This window comes from Poecile atricapillus, chromosome 8 (assembly GCF_030490865.1).
Source record: "Poecile atricapillus isolate bPoeAtr1 chromosome 8, bPoeAtr1.hap1, whole genome shotgun sequence".
NCBI lineage: Eukaryota > Metazoa > Chordata > Aves > Passeriformes > Paridae > Poecile > Poecile atricapillus.
This window is the reverse complement of record NC_081256.1, coordinates 4313276-4324184: the sequence shown is the minus strand read 5'-3', so window position 1 is coordinate 4324184 and position 10909 is coordinate 4313276. Positions and strand designations below refer to the sequence as shown.

The 10909-nt window shown below is 41.3% G+C and overlaps 1 protein-coding gene across 2 annotated transcripts in view; it reads right to left on the bottom strand.

Annotated features, from left to right (window-relative positions):
• Positions 1-1443: 1443 nt before the first annotated feature.
• The window catches only part of AMER3 (APC membrane recruitment protein 3), a 31386-nt gene continuing 21920 nt past the window's right edge, over positions 1444-10909 (bottom strand). Inside the window, exons 2-3 of one of the 2 annotated variants that reach the window (XR_009278113.1) lie at positions 2951-3176; positions 1444-1465 (exon numbers count right to left, since the gene is read on the bottom strand). The gene's annotated coding sequence lies outside the window, so the exon portion shown is untranslated. Of the gene's footprint in view, positions 1466-2917; positions 3177-10909 lie in introns of those variants that run through there. The other variant, XM_058844011.1, reaches the window with a different exon arrangement.

The window sequence follows — 10909 nt, the reverse complement described above, 5'->3', positions numbered from 1 at the left end:
AGCATTGTCCAAGCAAACAGGGATTAGGTGAGGAAAGCTAAATCCCTGATAGAATTAAATCTGGCCAGGGACATCAAGGGCACCAAGAATAGCTTTCATACTTACGTGGCTGATTAGAAAGAAAGATTAGGGAAACTATGAGCCATGTCTGGAAGGAAACATTAGACCTGGTTACTCAGGTTGCAGCGAAGGCTGCCTTACTCAAAGACTTTTTTTTCCACTGGTTTTCACCAACAAGTGCTCCAGCCACACTGGCTGGGTCACAGAAGGCAAAGGCAGGGAGTGGGAAAATGAAGAGCTGTGCACTGTAGAAGATCAGGTTCAAGTACATCTAAGCAACCTGAAGGTGCAAAGGCCTGTGGAATCTGATGAGATGCATTTGCAGGTCCTGAGGGAAGTGGTGGATGAAGTGGCTGAGCCACTATCGATCATATTTGAGCAGTCACAGCAGTCCAGTGAAATTCCCAATGACTGGAAAAGGGGAAACACAACCCCCATCCTTAAAAAGGGAGAAAAGGAAGACCTGGAGGACTACAGACCAATCAGTCTCACCTCTGTGCCCAGCAAGGTCACAGGCACAGATCCTTGTGGAAACTGCTAAGGCACATGGAAAACATGGAAGTGATTGGGACAGCCAACATGCCTTCACTGAGGGCAAACAATGCCTGGCAAACCTGGTGGTGTTACAGCATTGGGGGACAAGGGGACAGCAACTCACATCTACATGGATCTGTGCAAAGCATTTGACACTGTCCCACATGACATCCTTGGACACCCAGAGAGTGGAGGGACCACTCAGTGGACAAGGAAGGAGCTGGATGGTCACACTCAAAGTGTTGTGGTCAACAGCTTGATGTCCAGTTGGAGAGTGACAAGTGACATTCCTCCAGGGCTTTGGGACTGCCCCTGTTTAATGTGGACAGTGGGACCAAGCACACCTCAGCAAGTTTGCTGGTGACACCAAGATATGAGGAGCAGTCGGCATGCTGGAGGGAAGGGATGCCATCCACAGGGACCTGGACAGGCTGCTGATGTCAGTGCTGGACATGGGTAAGAGCAGCAAAAGCCCATCTGTCTTGCCTGCATCTGTTCCCTCTGGTTTGCAGACAGAAGCAGGGAGTGGTTAGCTGTTACAGATGAGCTGGGCTGAGAGAGAGAAGAGCAGCAACAGCAGGAGAAAGACACCAGTTTGGGAGGTAAATAAAGTCAGACAAATAATTTGTTGCTCTGTGCCTGCAGTGTGGGATAAATAACAGTCTCCTTTGAAACACTGTCTCCTTTGCTATGTGGAAGCAAGATGACTTTTTTCTTTCTTTCTTTTTTGTCCTCCATGAAGTCAGTTACTCAGCCTGAAATTCAGGGATGAGTGTGCTACAAGGATGAGAAATTCTGCCTGTGTTCCCTCGAGGTTCTGGGCTCCTCATTACAAGAGATGCTGGTGAGCTGAAGGCGGTGAAGGAGGCTACTGTGGTAATTGCAAAAGGAAAGGGATCACTTGTGTGAGGAACAACTAGTTTTTGTACAGATTGTCTGTTGCTGGAATATTTAGCCCTATGTTTATTATTATTTGGTTAGCTCAGTTCTGATGTCTCACTTAGTATTTTAGGGAAAAATGCCTGTATGAAAAACTCATTGGTGTTTCAGGCTTTTGTAGGTTAAATGGCAACTTTGAAGCAGTCTTCAGAAATACTGTTGTGTGCCATGAAAGAGGGTCTTAAACGCTTATAATCTATATTTTCAGGAGATACTTGTGGTAAAATGACTGCGTTCTCAAAGTTAATTTGTGCTGGGAGTCTTGGGGTGTTGGAGAGAGAAGCTCTCCTCTTCATAAATGTCGACTAATACTGAGAAAGCTCCATAGCTAGGGGATGTGATTTCACTTTATAGCTTCATAGTCCTGCCACATCATGTATTTTAAAACCCAGATTCTGCAAAATGCAAACATCTCTTAAATACTGTGGTTATATATTCTTTACATTATTAATGATCAAAGGTAGAAATTACCTTTTGATATAAAAATTCAGGCATCTAATCTAAGGTATTTTTTCCCTAGCTGCAGTTTCCAGCCTCATGTCCTTTTACCACTTTTCCCCATGACAACAAATATCAGGGCAAAGATAATGCCCCTAAATACTGTCCAGTGCAGGATACTAACAGGAGGCTGTACAGATCTCTACAAACACACCATATGGGCACAGGGGACCTTTTAATCATCAGGTTTCATCTACAAAGCATAGTTGTTTTTTTCAATTTATTCTCAAAATACGAGAGCCAAGACCAGAACTGAGGTATGAAAATGACTGTTCTGTTAAACTCCAAGAATGCCACAAGAAACTGAAAACTGGCTTAACAGTGTATCTTACCTAGTACTTTGAGAACTATTCAATTAGAAAAGGAAGACTCCATATGAGGTTAAACACAGCTGTTATCATGGATATTAAAAACATGTTTTCTCTCATTTAAAATGGAATCAAATAATTTATCTTTTTGATGGTTATTTTTACATATAACTCATTATTCTATTCACACTTTCTGCTGTGATAAACACATGTCTTTGGACAATATAGGGCATACTATATTCTGCTTCCTTATATTTTTGTTTGTTTAAAAAATACCTTTTCCAAGGCAGTAAATCTGACCATACCAGCATAATCTGCAGTCTAGAACCTGGTGGCTTGGTTGACATAAAATATATAAAGCTTTTCTCTAAAATTAAAGAAAAATTAGTACAACAGAAAACAATTTTACCTCTTCATAACAGCTTCCCATATGAAAGCTCATTCTGCACATGCCTGTGCTTTAAAAATATAGGGATCTTTTCAATTGCTGTGTGGCACAATATGACAGATATATACTATCATTTTTTTCTTAAACCTTATCATGGCACGATTTTTTTTAAAATCCTACTGAACTTGGATTTGGTTTGTTTTTAAAAAAGAGTTTTAGTTACCAGCCATCTGCAACTATGGCTTCAGGGGTGTGTGGTTGTCCAGAACTCCTAACTGTGCCTGTCATTCCAACAGACTGGCATTATTTTCTGCTGCAACACTTCTGGTGAGATCTCCAGAGAGAAATCCTTGTTGATTCTGGTCTTGGTACAACGTCATGGAACTGTCATGCTATGCTGTGTTTTGAGGGTGCATCCATATCTACAAATGGATTCTTCACTGTTGCACCTGCAATATAAGCAAAAACAATTTAAATGTTCACATGTTTGTTCCAGGTTTTTATTTAAAATATATTGGTGAGTGAATGAAGGAAAATAACTAAAACAAGAAATAAAAACTAGCTGCCACCAGAATGTAACCAGAGTCAGATTAGCTATGACATAATAATTTCCTGTTGTTTAGACAAACTAGTCTAGAGTAACTTGTCAACTGAGTACCATATGCCATCTGCATCTTCCTGCAAGTGTTTTTCCAGCAGGAGTTTTGTCATTAGGCATCTGAATTTTCATGAGATAAGTAAAGCAATCCCCAAAACCCTCACTATTTCTAAAAAGGTGGTCATAGTTTTTTTGTGATTCTTTCCAGTGATGCAGTGTAATGGTTCCCCAGTCTTTTTGCAGAGGAACCTCACTTAAAGAACTGAAGGTGGAAAGCTACTATCAGTTTTGATTTTGCTTTAATATTGTCTTAATAATCTAATATTTAATATAATTTAATATTTTCATTGCCCCTCCTACCCAGCCCACACCTCTCAGTTTTCCCTTTCTTGGTTGTTGTCCTGTTCTTTTCCTGTGACATATCTGTCTCTGCTGCTGTCACAGGCAGCAGTGGCACTAAAACAGAGCAAATGCATTTGGACAGCTCAATCTGTTTCTGGTGTCATCTGTGTCCTCTTGCAGGCATTGAGAGCTCATCTAAACGAGTCTCATCATGGGTTGGAAGTCATGAATGTAAAGAAGTCCAGGTTGAATGAGGCAGTAGAGGAAAGAATATGCCTGCTCCTCCTCTGGGTCTTGTTAAGCACCTGCCTAAAGTACTCCTAAAAAATCTGATCAGCTCAGCAGATTGAGAGCTCTCTGGTGTATTGGCACTAACAGGCTCTCCTGGATGCAGTTCAGAGTATGGCTCCTGCTGCACTCTTGGTTCCCTTTGTGAGGAGCAGGCACCAGAGCTGTGACTGGGCAGGCAGAGGAGAGCAGCCTGCCTGATGATGTACAGGGGGGAACTTTGTCACCAAAGCCATCTCTGTGTCAGCAGGAGCTCGCTCTTACCCAATTCCCAGTGAAAGCTCTGAAGCATGTAAAATAGGCCTTAGAAATTCAACCGATAAAAGTCACCCCGGAAACCAGAGAAATTTTAAAATGTGCTTAGAGGTGGCTTACTTAAGTTAAAACCAGTCCCCTAACTATCTTTACATTTCATGTAACTGGAAATATTAATATAAGACATCTTTAAACTCATTCAGTCCTCAAGGGGTTATTCTTGCTCAGAAACTGATGCTCAGGGCCTCCCGTACAGAAGCAGTGTCCCTGGGCAGCAGCAGCAATGACTCCCCAGTTTGTGCCCAAGTGCTGGGAACAGCTGCATTCCTGCCTGCTCTGCTGACCCAGGCACGCTTCCCAAACAAGGAGGAGGCCTAATCCCTTGAGAATCCCAAACACAAATACTGCAGTGGTATTTGGCAGGCCAGCACAGGAATTTGTGATACTCGTGAGCTTGCTATAGTTTGTTTTCCTTGATGTGGAGGTTGTTTTTCCACGGGCACTGCTGGAGCAGTTTCCCCCTCTGGCATTGCTGCAGATTTTCCCTGCGGAGCCCAAGCGCTGCTGGTGGAGCACTGACCCCTCCTTGTGGGGCTGCTGGGTCTGAGCTGCAGCACTTCTACATAATAGATGTTGGAATAAATGGAATTGATTGGTGCTAACTAAATTGTAACTGTTATTAAAGTTGTTATTAGAAATGATCAAGTGTTATAAAGCACATGTACCCCTTTGCAGATGTTACATGTCAAAATTGAGGTACAGGCTGTAGTTTAGAAGATAAATGGTGTCTCAAGATCAAAATGGCCTTGAGATGGACCAAAATTAGAACGAATTTAGGCATTGGGCCTAAAGGTTAGTAAATATAAGGCTAATTAGTAGATTAACATAACACAACGCTTAGTACACAGTGCAAACCTATAAGATAATCCAAAGGACAACGAGGAAGAGGAGAAGCCTTCACCAAAAGACCCCCAAAAGAAGACTGAAGACCCCCTAACAACAAGTGAAGCATGTGCCATGAAGAAAAGTGACGTAAAGTCAGAAAAACTGGAAATAAGAGGAAACTTACAGCAAACATTAATGAATATGTATAAACATACAGTATATAAGTTTAGCTTGAAGTGCTTTGTTTTGTATGTGAGGTGGGGTGAGAAGCCCTCCCCAGTCAGTTTTGCTTATGCCTTAACCATCCTTAATTACTGGCCAACTATATTCACATATATATAGAAATGTATATCTGAATATATCTACTAAATTGTACCTTTTTTTACTAAATTGTATTATTTTACTAAATTTTATTCTTTTATTATTTTGTATCCAAATTATTAAAGTATATTATCAATTAATTAGATTTGATTGTTTGGAAATTTGAAAATAATTTATAACAATGTGTTTTGTGACTGGGCTTTCCATGGCAGGATGGATGAGGCTGGGCCGACTGCAGTGAGGAGTTTATCAGGTAGACTCACAAGCTGTACAATTTTTACAATTTTTTGCTTAGATGAAGAGTTTCTTTGCCATGCCAAAGTCATGCAGGATGCTTGCCAAAAGCGAGGGGTTTTGCACCTGAAAGCCCCCATGTAACCTGAATGTTGGAAGCTCCTGAGAAAATCAAAGAGGTTTAGAATATGCCTGGACAAATAATATGAAAATCTGCTAAATGCAAAGACCTTCTTCAACTGTTTGGATTGCTGTGCTTCCTTCTGTTGAATGTACTCTGTGAAGCTCCCAGAGTGTGCCCTGTCATCAGAAACGTGTTTCTGCCAGTTTGTTAAAGCAATGTCATTTGCAGATCTCTAAAGCTCCATCTGCTGTGAAAAATGTGCCAAAGCTCTGTCACCCTGGTGAAATAAATGTCATCCATTTTACAATGAGGTAAGTAAAAAACAGAAGGTGATCATGTGGTTATTCAAAATACTACATGTCAGCATCAAAGTTGGTAAAGGATTGGGAATTTCTTCATGTGCATTCTCTGCTCTGGGCCCGGGGAGGACAAGGACAGCAGACAGTGCAATAATGGCTCTGGTGGCAATTGTGAGAAATATCTGCCATGCAGATCTTACCTAACCTCAATTGCAGCAAACTCAAAACTCTGGCTGTAATCACTGAAAATCTGAAAACATCTGTGAGCATCTGGGCCTTCACAGGAGTACAGAAAGGATTGTGACAGTGCAGCGCTCTGTATTCACGTGTCCTGCTTGCAGCTGCGTCCCTGGGCACAGGTCTGCATTGCTCTGGTCTCAGAAAGTCCAACATGAAGGATTTTAGGGATGTGCCAGTGTCCCATGCCATACAGCAGTGTCAGCACGAGGTGGCACAGCAGAACAGCAGCAGGGGGAAGAGGAGGGGGCTACACCAGAGTCATGGGCAGGTGTGGTAGCTGAATTTTCAGGTCCTGACTGTGCGTCTGGCAATTGCAGCCTGTAACTTCCGATACCATCATCCCCACTAAGTCCAGTTCTCTCACAGAACACCTGACTCTTTAGTATTTCCTAGGCAGCAGCACAGTCATTTCATCTTTAGATCCCCTAGAGTTCATGAGTGAATATCAGCTCAGCCCTTACTGACATTATTAAATGACTCAGATCCCAAGCTGGTCCTTTTTTATGATGAAGTTTTCACGACATCTCCACTCTACCTGCAAATTTAAACCGTGTGATAAACCCAGTGATGTTCCAACTCTCAGTTCCTTGCTCCTACATTCACATTTGATGTTTTTTCTCCTTTTTTCTCATGTGATTTTTATCAGTTTAATTTATAAGCCTCATTGTACATACTTTGAACACTCGGCCCTTAAGGCCAGAAGGAATGTTTTGCAAGATCAATTGCTTGTGTGCCTAAGGAAATCTGTTTTAAAAATATTTGATGTAGCCTTTGCTAGAGAGAAGAGTGTCTTGGGAGTTATTAATGCCAAGAGCAAGTTAGAATGTAGGGCCACTGTCCCCCTAAGGGCTGGGATGAAGAATCTTGCATTGTAAGATTTCTCCTTCTCTCATCTGGGACAAAGATACGCCTGTTATGTCAGCCTGAGAATCGAGAGTGACCGGATGAGTGAAGTTGAACATGAATCTCTGGACTCTCCAAGCTGGAGAAAAGCCTGCTGATTGCAGCTGAAGAGGAACAGGAGAAGCTGATTCCAAGTCAAGAAGTCAGGACTGGAAGCTCAGTAACATCAGTTAAGAATAAAGACTTCAGTGCCCCCAACCTCTGCCCCACCACCACAGCCACCCCCACCCCAAACCCCCCCACCAAAAAAAAAGCTGATTAACTTCAGTAGACATTGGGAATGGGAAACTGAGGCAGGCCCTTTGCAAGAGCTGTTTCTACCATGAGGGAATGCCCTGAAGCATTCTTTGTCTAGCCTGGCCATTGAACTGCTGTAACCTTGATGCCAAGGTTATTTAATAGCTCTGCTATCATGCAGAGCTAATTGCTCTGGTTGTGTAGATTGACAGTTAGCTGGGAATTCTATGATGGAATTATTTAAAGATGGGGAATATTCTGCTTTTCAAAAGCTTAAATATTTGTGAAAACTCAGTTTTACTGGGACAATAAAAAATGCTTTCAGAAAAATAGGAAAAATTCCTCACTACCTAGAAGATTTTACAGTAGAACAGAATTGATCATAACCAGCATGCACAGAACAGGCAGATATCCTGTCTTAATGGTCTGCCACAGAGATATGCAAAAATTCCCTTTCCATAAAAAAAAGTATTGTTTTAAAAAACTGTGATCATGAATTGGCCTGATTTTTTTAAAAAATGGAGGGTTTTTATTTTCCAGTCACTTCAGTTTCAGGGCACATACAATTTCAGAATGGCACCTTGAGCACACTAATGCACACTAAGAAAAATAAGTACTGTGATTTCTATTGAGAATCATATTTTGTAGGAAATTCCCAATACTATTGGGTTGGATTTCAATCCAGTTGAAGACTGACTGCCCACATGGAAACACTGCAGCTGTGCTGGTGTCCTGGGAGATCACAGGCTCTCCATGCAAGGACCAGAGGACCTTGATGCTGTAATATTATATCTCTGAACACTGTGCAGTTTTGTTTCCTTGTGGAACTCAAATTGTCTGTGTCAGAATGAGCTTTAGACAGAGAAAATATCTACTTTGTATTCCCTATCCTTTTCCAATCTTACATGCCACTCCAGAGGTGTTAAGAAGCAAAAGCAATGTTTTCTAGGTAGAGTAGAGGTTCCCCCATGGCTCAAAGGCCAGGACTGTTCTACAGATTGGTGATGGCACAGTCATGCACAGATCAGCACCTGGGCTGTGACCCAACAAAAGTCACTTGTGCATAAAACCCAACTTGTCACTCCCAGGTAATTAAGAAGTTATACTGTAAAAACCTTTTTTTTTTTTGCTGTTGTAGGCTGCATCTGCCTTGGAATGCTGTGCCAGCATAATATGCTGCATAATATTATAATACATGATCCTGTGCTGACAAAGCATTCTGAGTGTGGACCTGGCCTAACTTGCTAGCTCCTTCTTTCCCTGAGCTACACAACAGAAAAGTCAGAGAATAAAAATAAAGACAGAGCCTCTTTAACTGCTCCTTGCTGGAGAAACAGTCCCACAGTAGTAACGTGGTCCTTGGTTGTTCTCTAGTTCTTAACAATTTGTGTCTGACTCCATAACTTGGTGACAAACTGCAAATTATAAACCACTCTAGCCACTCTTCTCTGCTTTTCTTAACTACATCACATGTGGTTTATCAGAAACCAGTGTTTTTGTCTTCCTTCATGGCTACATTCTTTCTGTAAAACTTTGCATTATTTCAGACCCATCATAAAAAAATTCAGAGCAGAAAATGAGATTAAATATTTTATGAGCGTGTGAACAAATGAAATTATCAGAATTTGGTAAAATAACTGATGCACTGTATAAAAAATTGTCTTCATTTTTTTCTTCATCTTAAGTGGCTTGAATAACAGCCTTCTGAAATGCTATCTCTGAGAGAAATAGTGTGTGAGCTCTGTTGTGCTCTCATAAATACCCAACGATCCCTGCAAGTCAAAATATCATCACATGCTTACTGCACTTGATTATGGGCACAGGGACAGGCCGTCAGAATTTGTCTGTAATCTCTAATTCCAAACAAAATTTGCTGTTTTGCTGTCTGCAGCTTGCTCCTGTCCTCATTGTCTGCTTCACAGCTCGTGTTCAACCTCTGAGTCAAGGTCACAGTCAGTCTGAAAATCAATTTTCCATGCCTCCATTACTCCTTCCTCAACCTTATTTCTTTTCTTATCTCTCTCGCTGAAAAAGCTGCCTACATAGCTAAGGCTGAAGCATGGGACAAGTTCACATGTGCAAAATCTTAGCCAAATAGGAAGCCTAAAATGAAATAATCTGTGAATGATCTCTGCCCCAGCCATCCTGAGCCTTTCAGATTATTTATATTGGATAGTCATTTAAATCTCGTCAGTGCTACATTGTGCTGCTGTTGATTGAAATGGTAATGAATGCAATACAGTCCCTCAAATGGTTCAGTTTTTTAAAAAATGCATCATTTACAGGCAGTTAGCAGTGTTCCAATTGCATCTGGCTCATTGATTGCCAAGTACAAGCTGGCTGTGTCTGCAGGGCACAGCCAGTCTGGGTTGCAATGAACCCTGTGTCATCTTTGTGCTGCACATCTACGGTGCATTTGCTGACTTGCTAAAGTTAGGGTCAGCAAACAAGCTCCCAGCAACCAAGAGTAAGTAGCAAATTGCTCTAAGTATGTTTGCAATTAATTTTCCTGAGCCAACTCTTTTTTCTTCTGCTGGTACAGCCCACTATCTTGCAAGTCACTGCACTGCTCTTTGACTCAAAATTCTCTGTCTGCTCTCATATCCAGGCTGTGTCTGCATCTGTTTTATTCTGTACATAAAATCCTTTTATCCATATGTCTAAGGCTGTAGCTCATGTTCTGTTTATATTACTTCTAAGGTATCAAAATTTGCCTTTCCTCTGGCCTTGATAAGCACAGTCTTGCCTGTTCATATCTAGTCAGAATACTGTCATTTGAAATCAGTATTTTTCTGTCTGATTCTGCAAACCCAAATACGTGTTGCTTTGTGTATTTTCCCTCATTTCTCTTACTCTGTGAGATCCATGATTTGGTGGTTGACACCCCTCTCAAAGCTTCTGAGGGCCAATCTCTGCCTGTCAGTTGTTTCCTGGTCTACTTAAATATTTACTGTTTTTTATGATCAGTCAACAATTAGAGTCTGCACTTTCTCCTTGTTATGCCTTCAATGAAGAAATGGAATGTTTTGTCCCATGGGGCTTCTTGTGTTTGGAAGTCTGTTCCTAAAAGTATGAAAACCTTGATGATGCTTCCTTTTCTGAAGGGCCAATAGGTACTCTCATTTTCCTTGTACTATTCCATCAGTTTGCATCCATTTGTGGGTGTTTGTTTTGCATTGTCATTTCTAGCCCTTTGGAGTACAGCCCCAAAACTTGATCCTTTACATGTGGGGAGACGGAGGGGAAAGGGGTAGGAAATCAAACATCCTGATCTGGAATATGTGGTCATGGCAGCAACAGAAATGGTTACATGATCTTTATTCTTTGCTCCTGCAAAATTGAAATTGCACTTGCCTGACTTTTGCCTGAAGGTTTTCTGTGGTCAGCTTGGTGCTAGAGCTTACAAAATTCTGCTCATTTTTACCTCTTTAGTGTATTTATAAGGCTAATTGTATG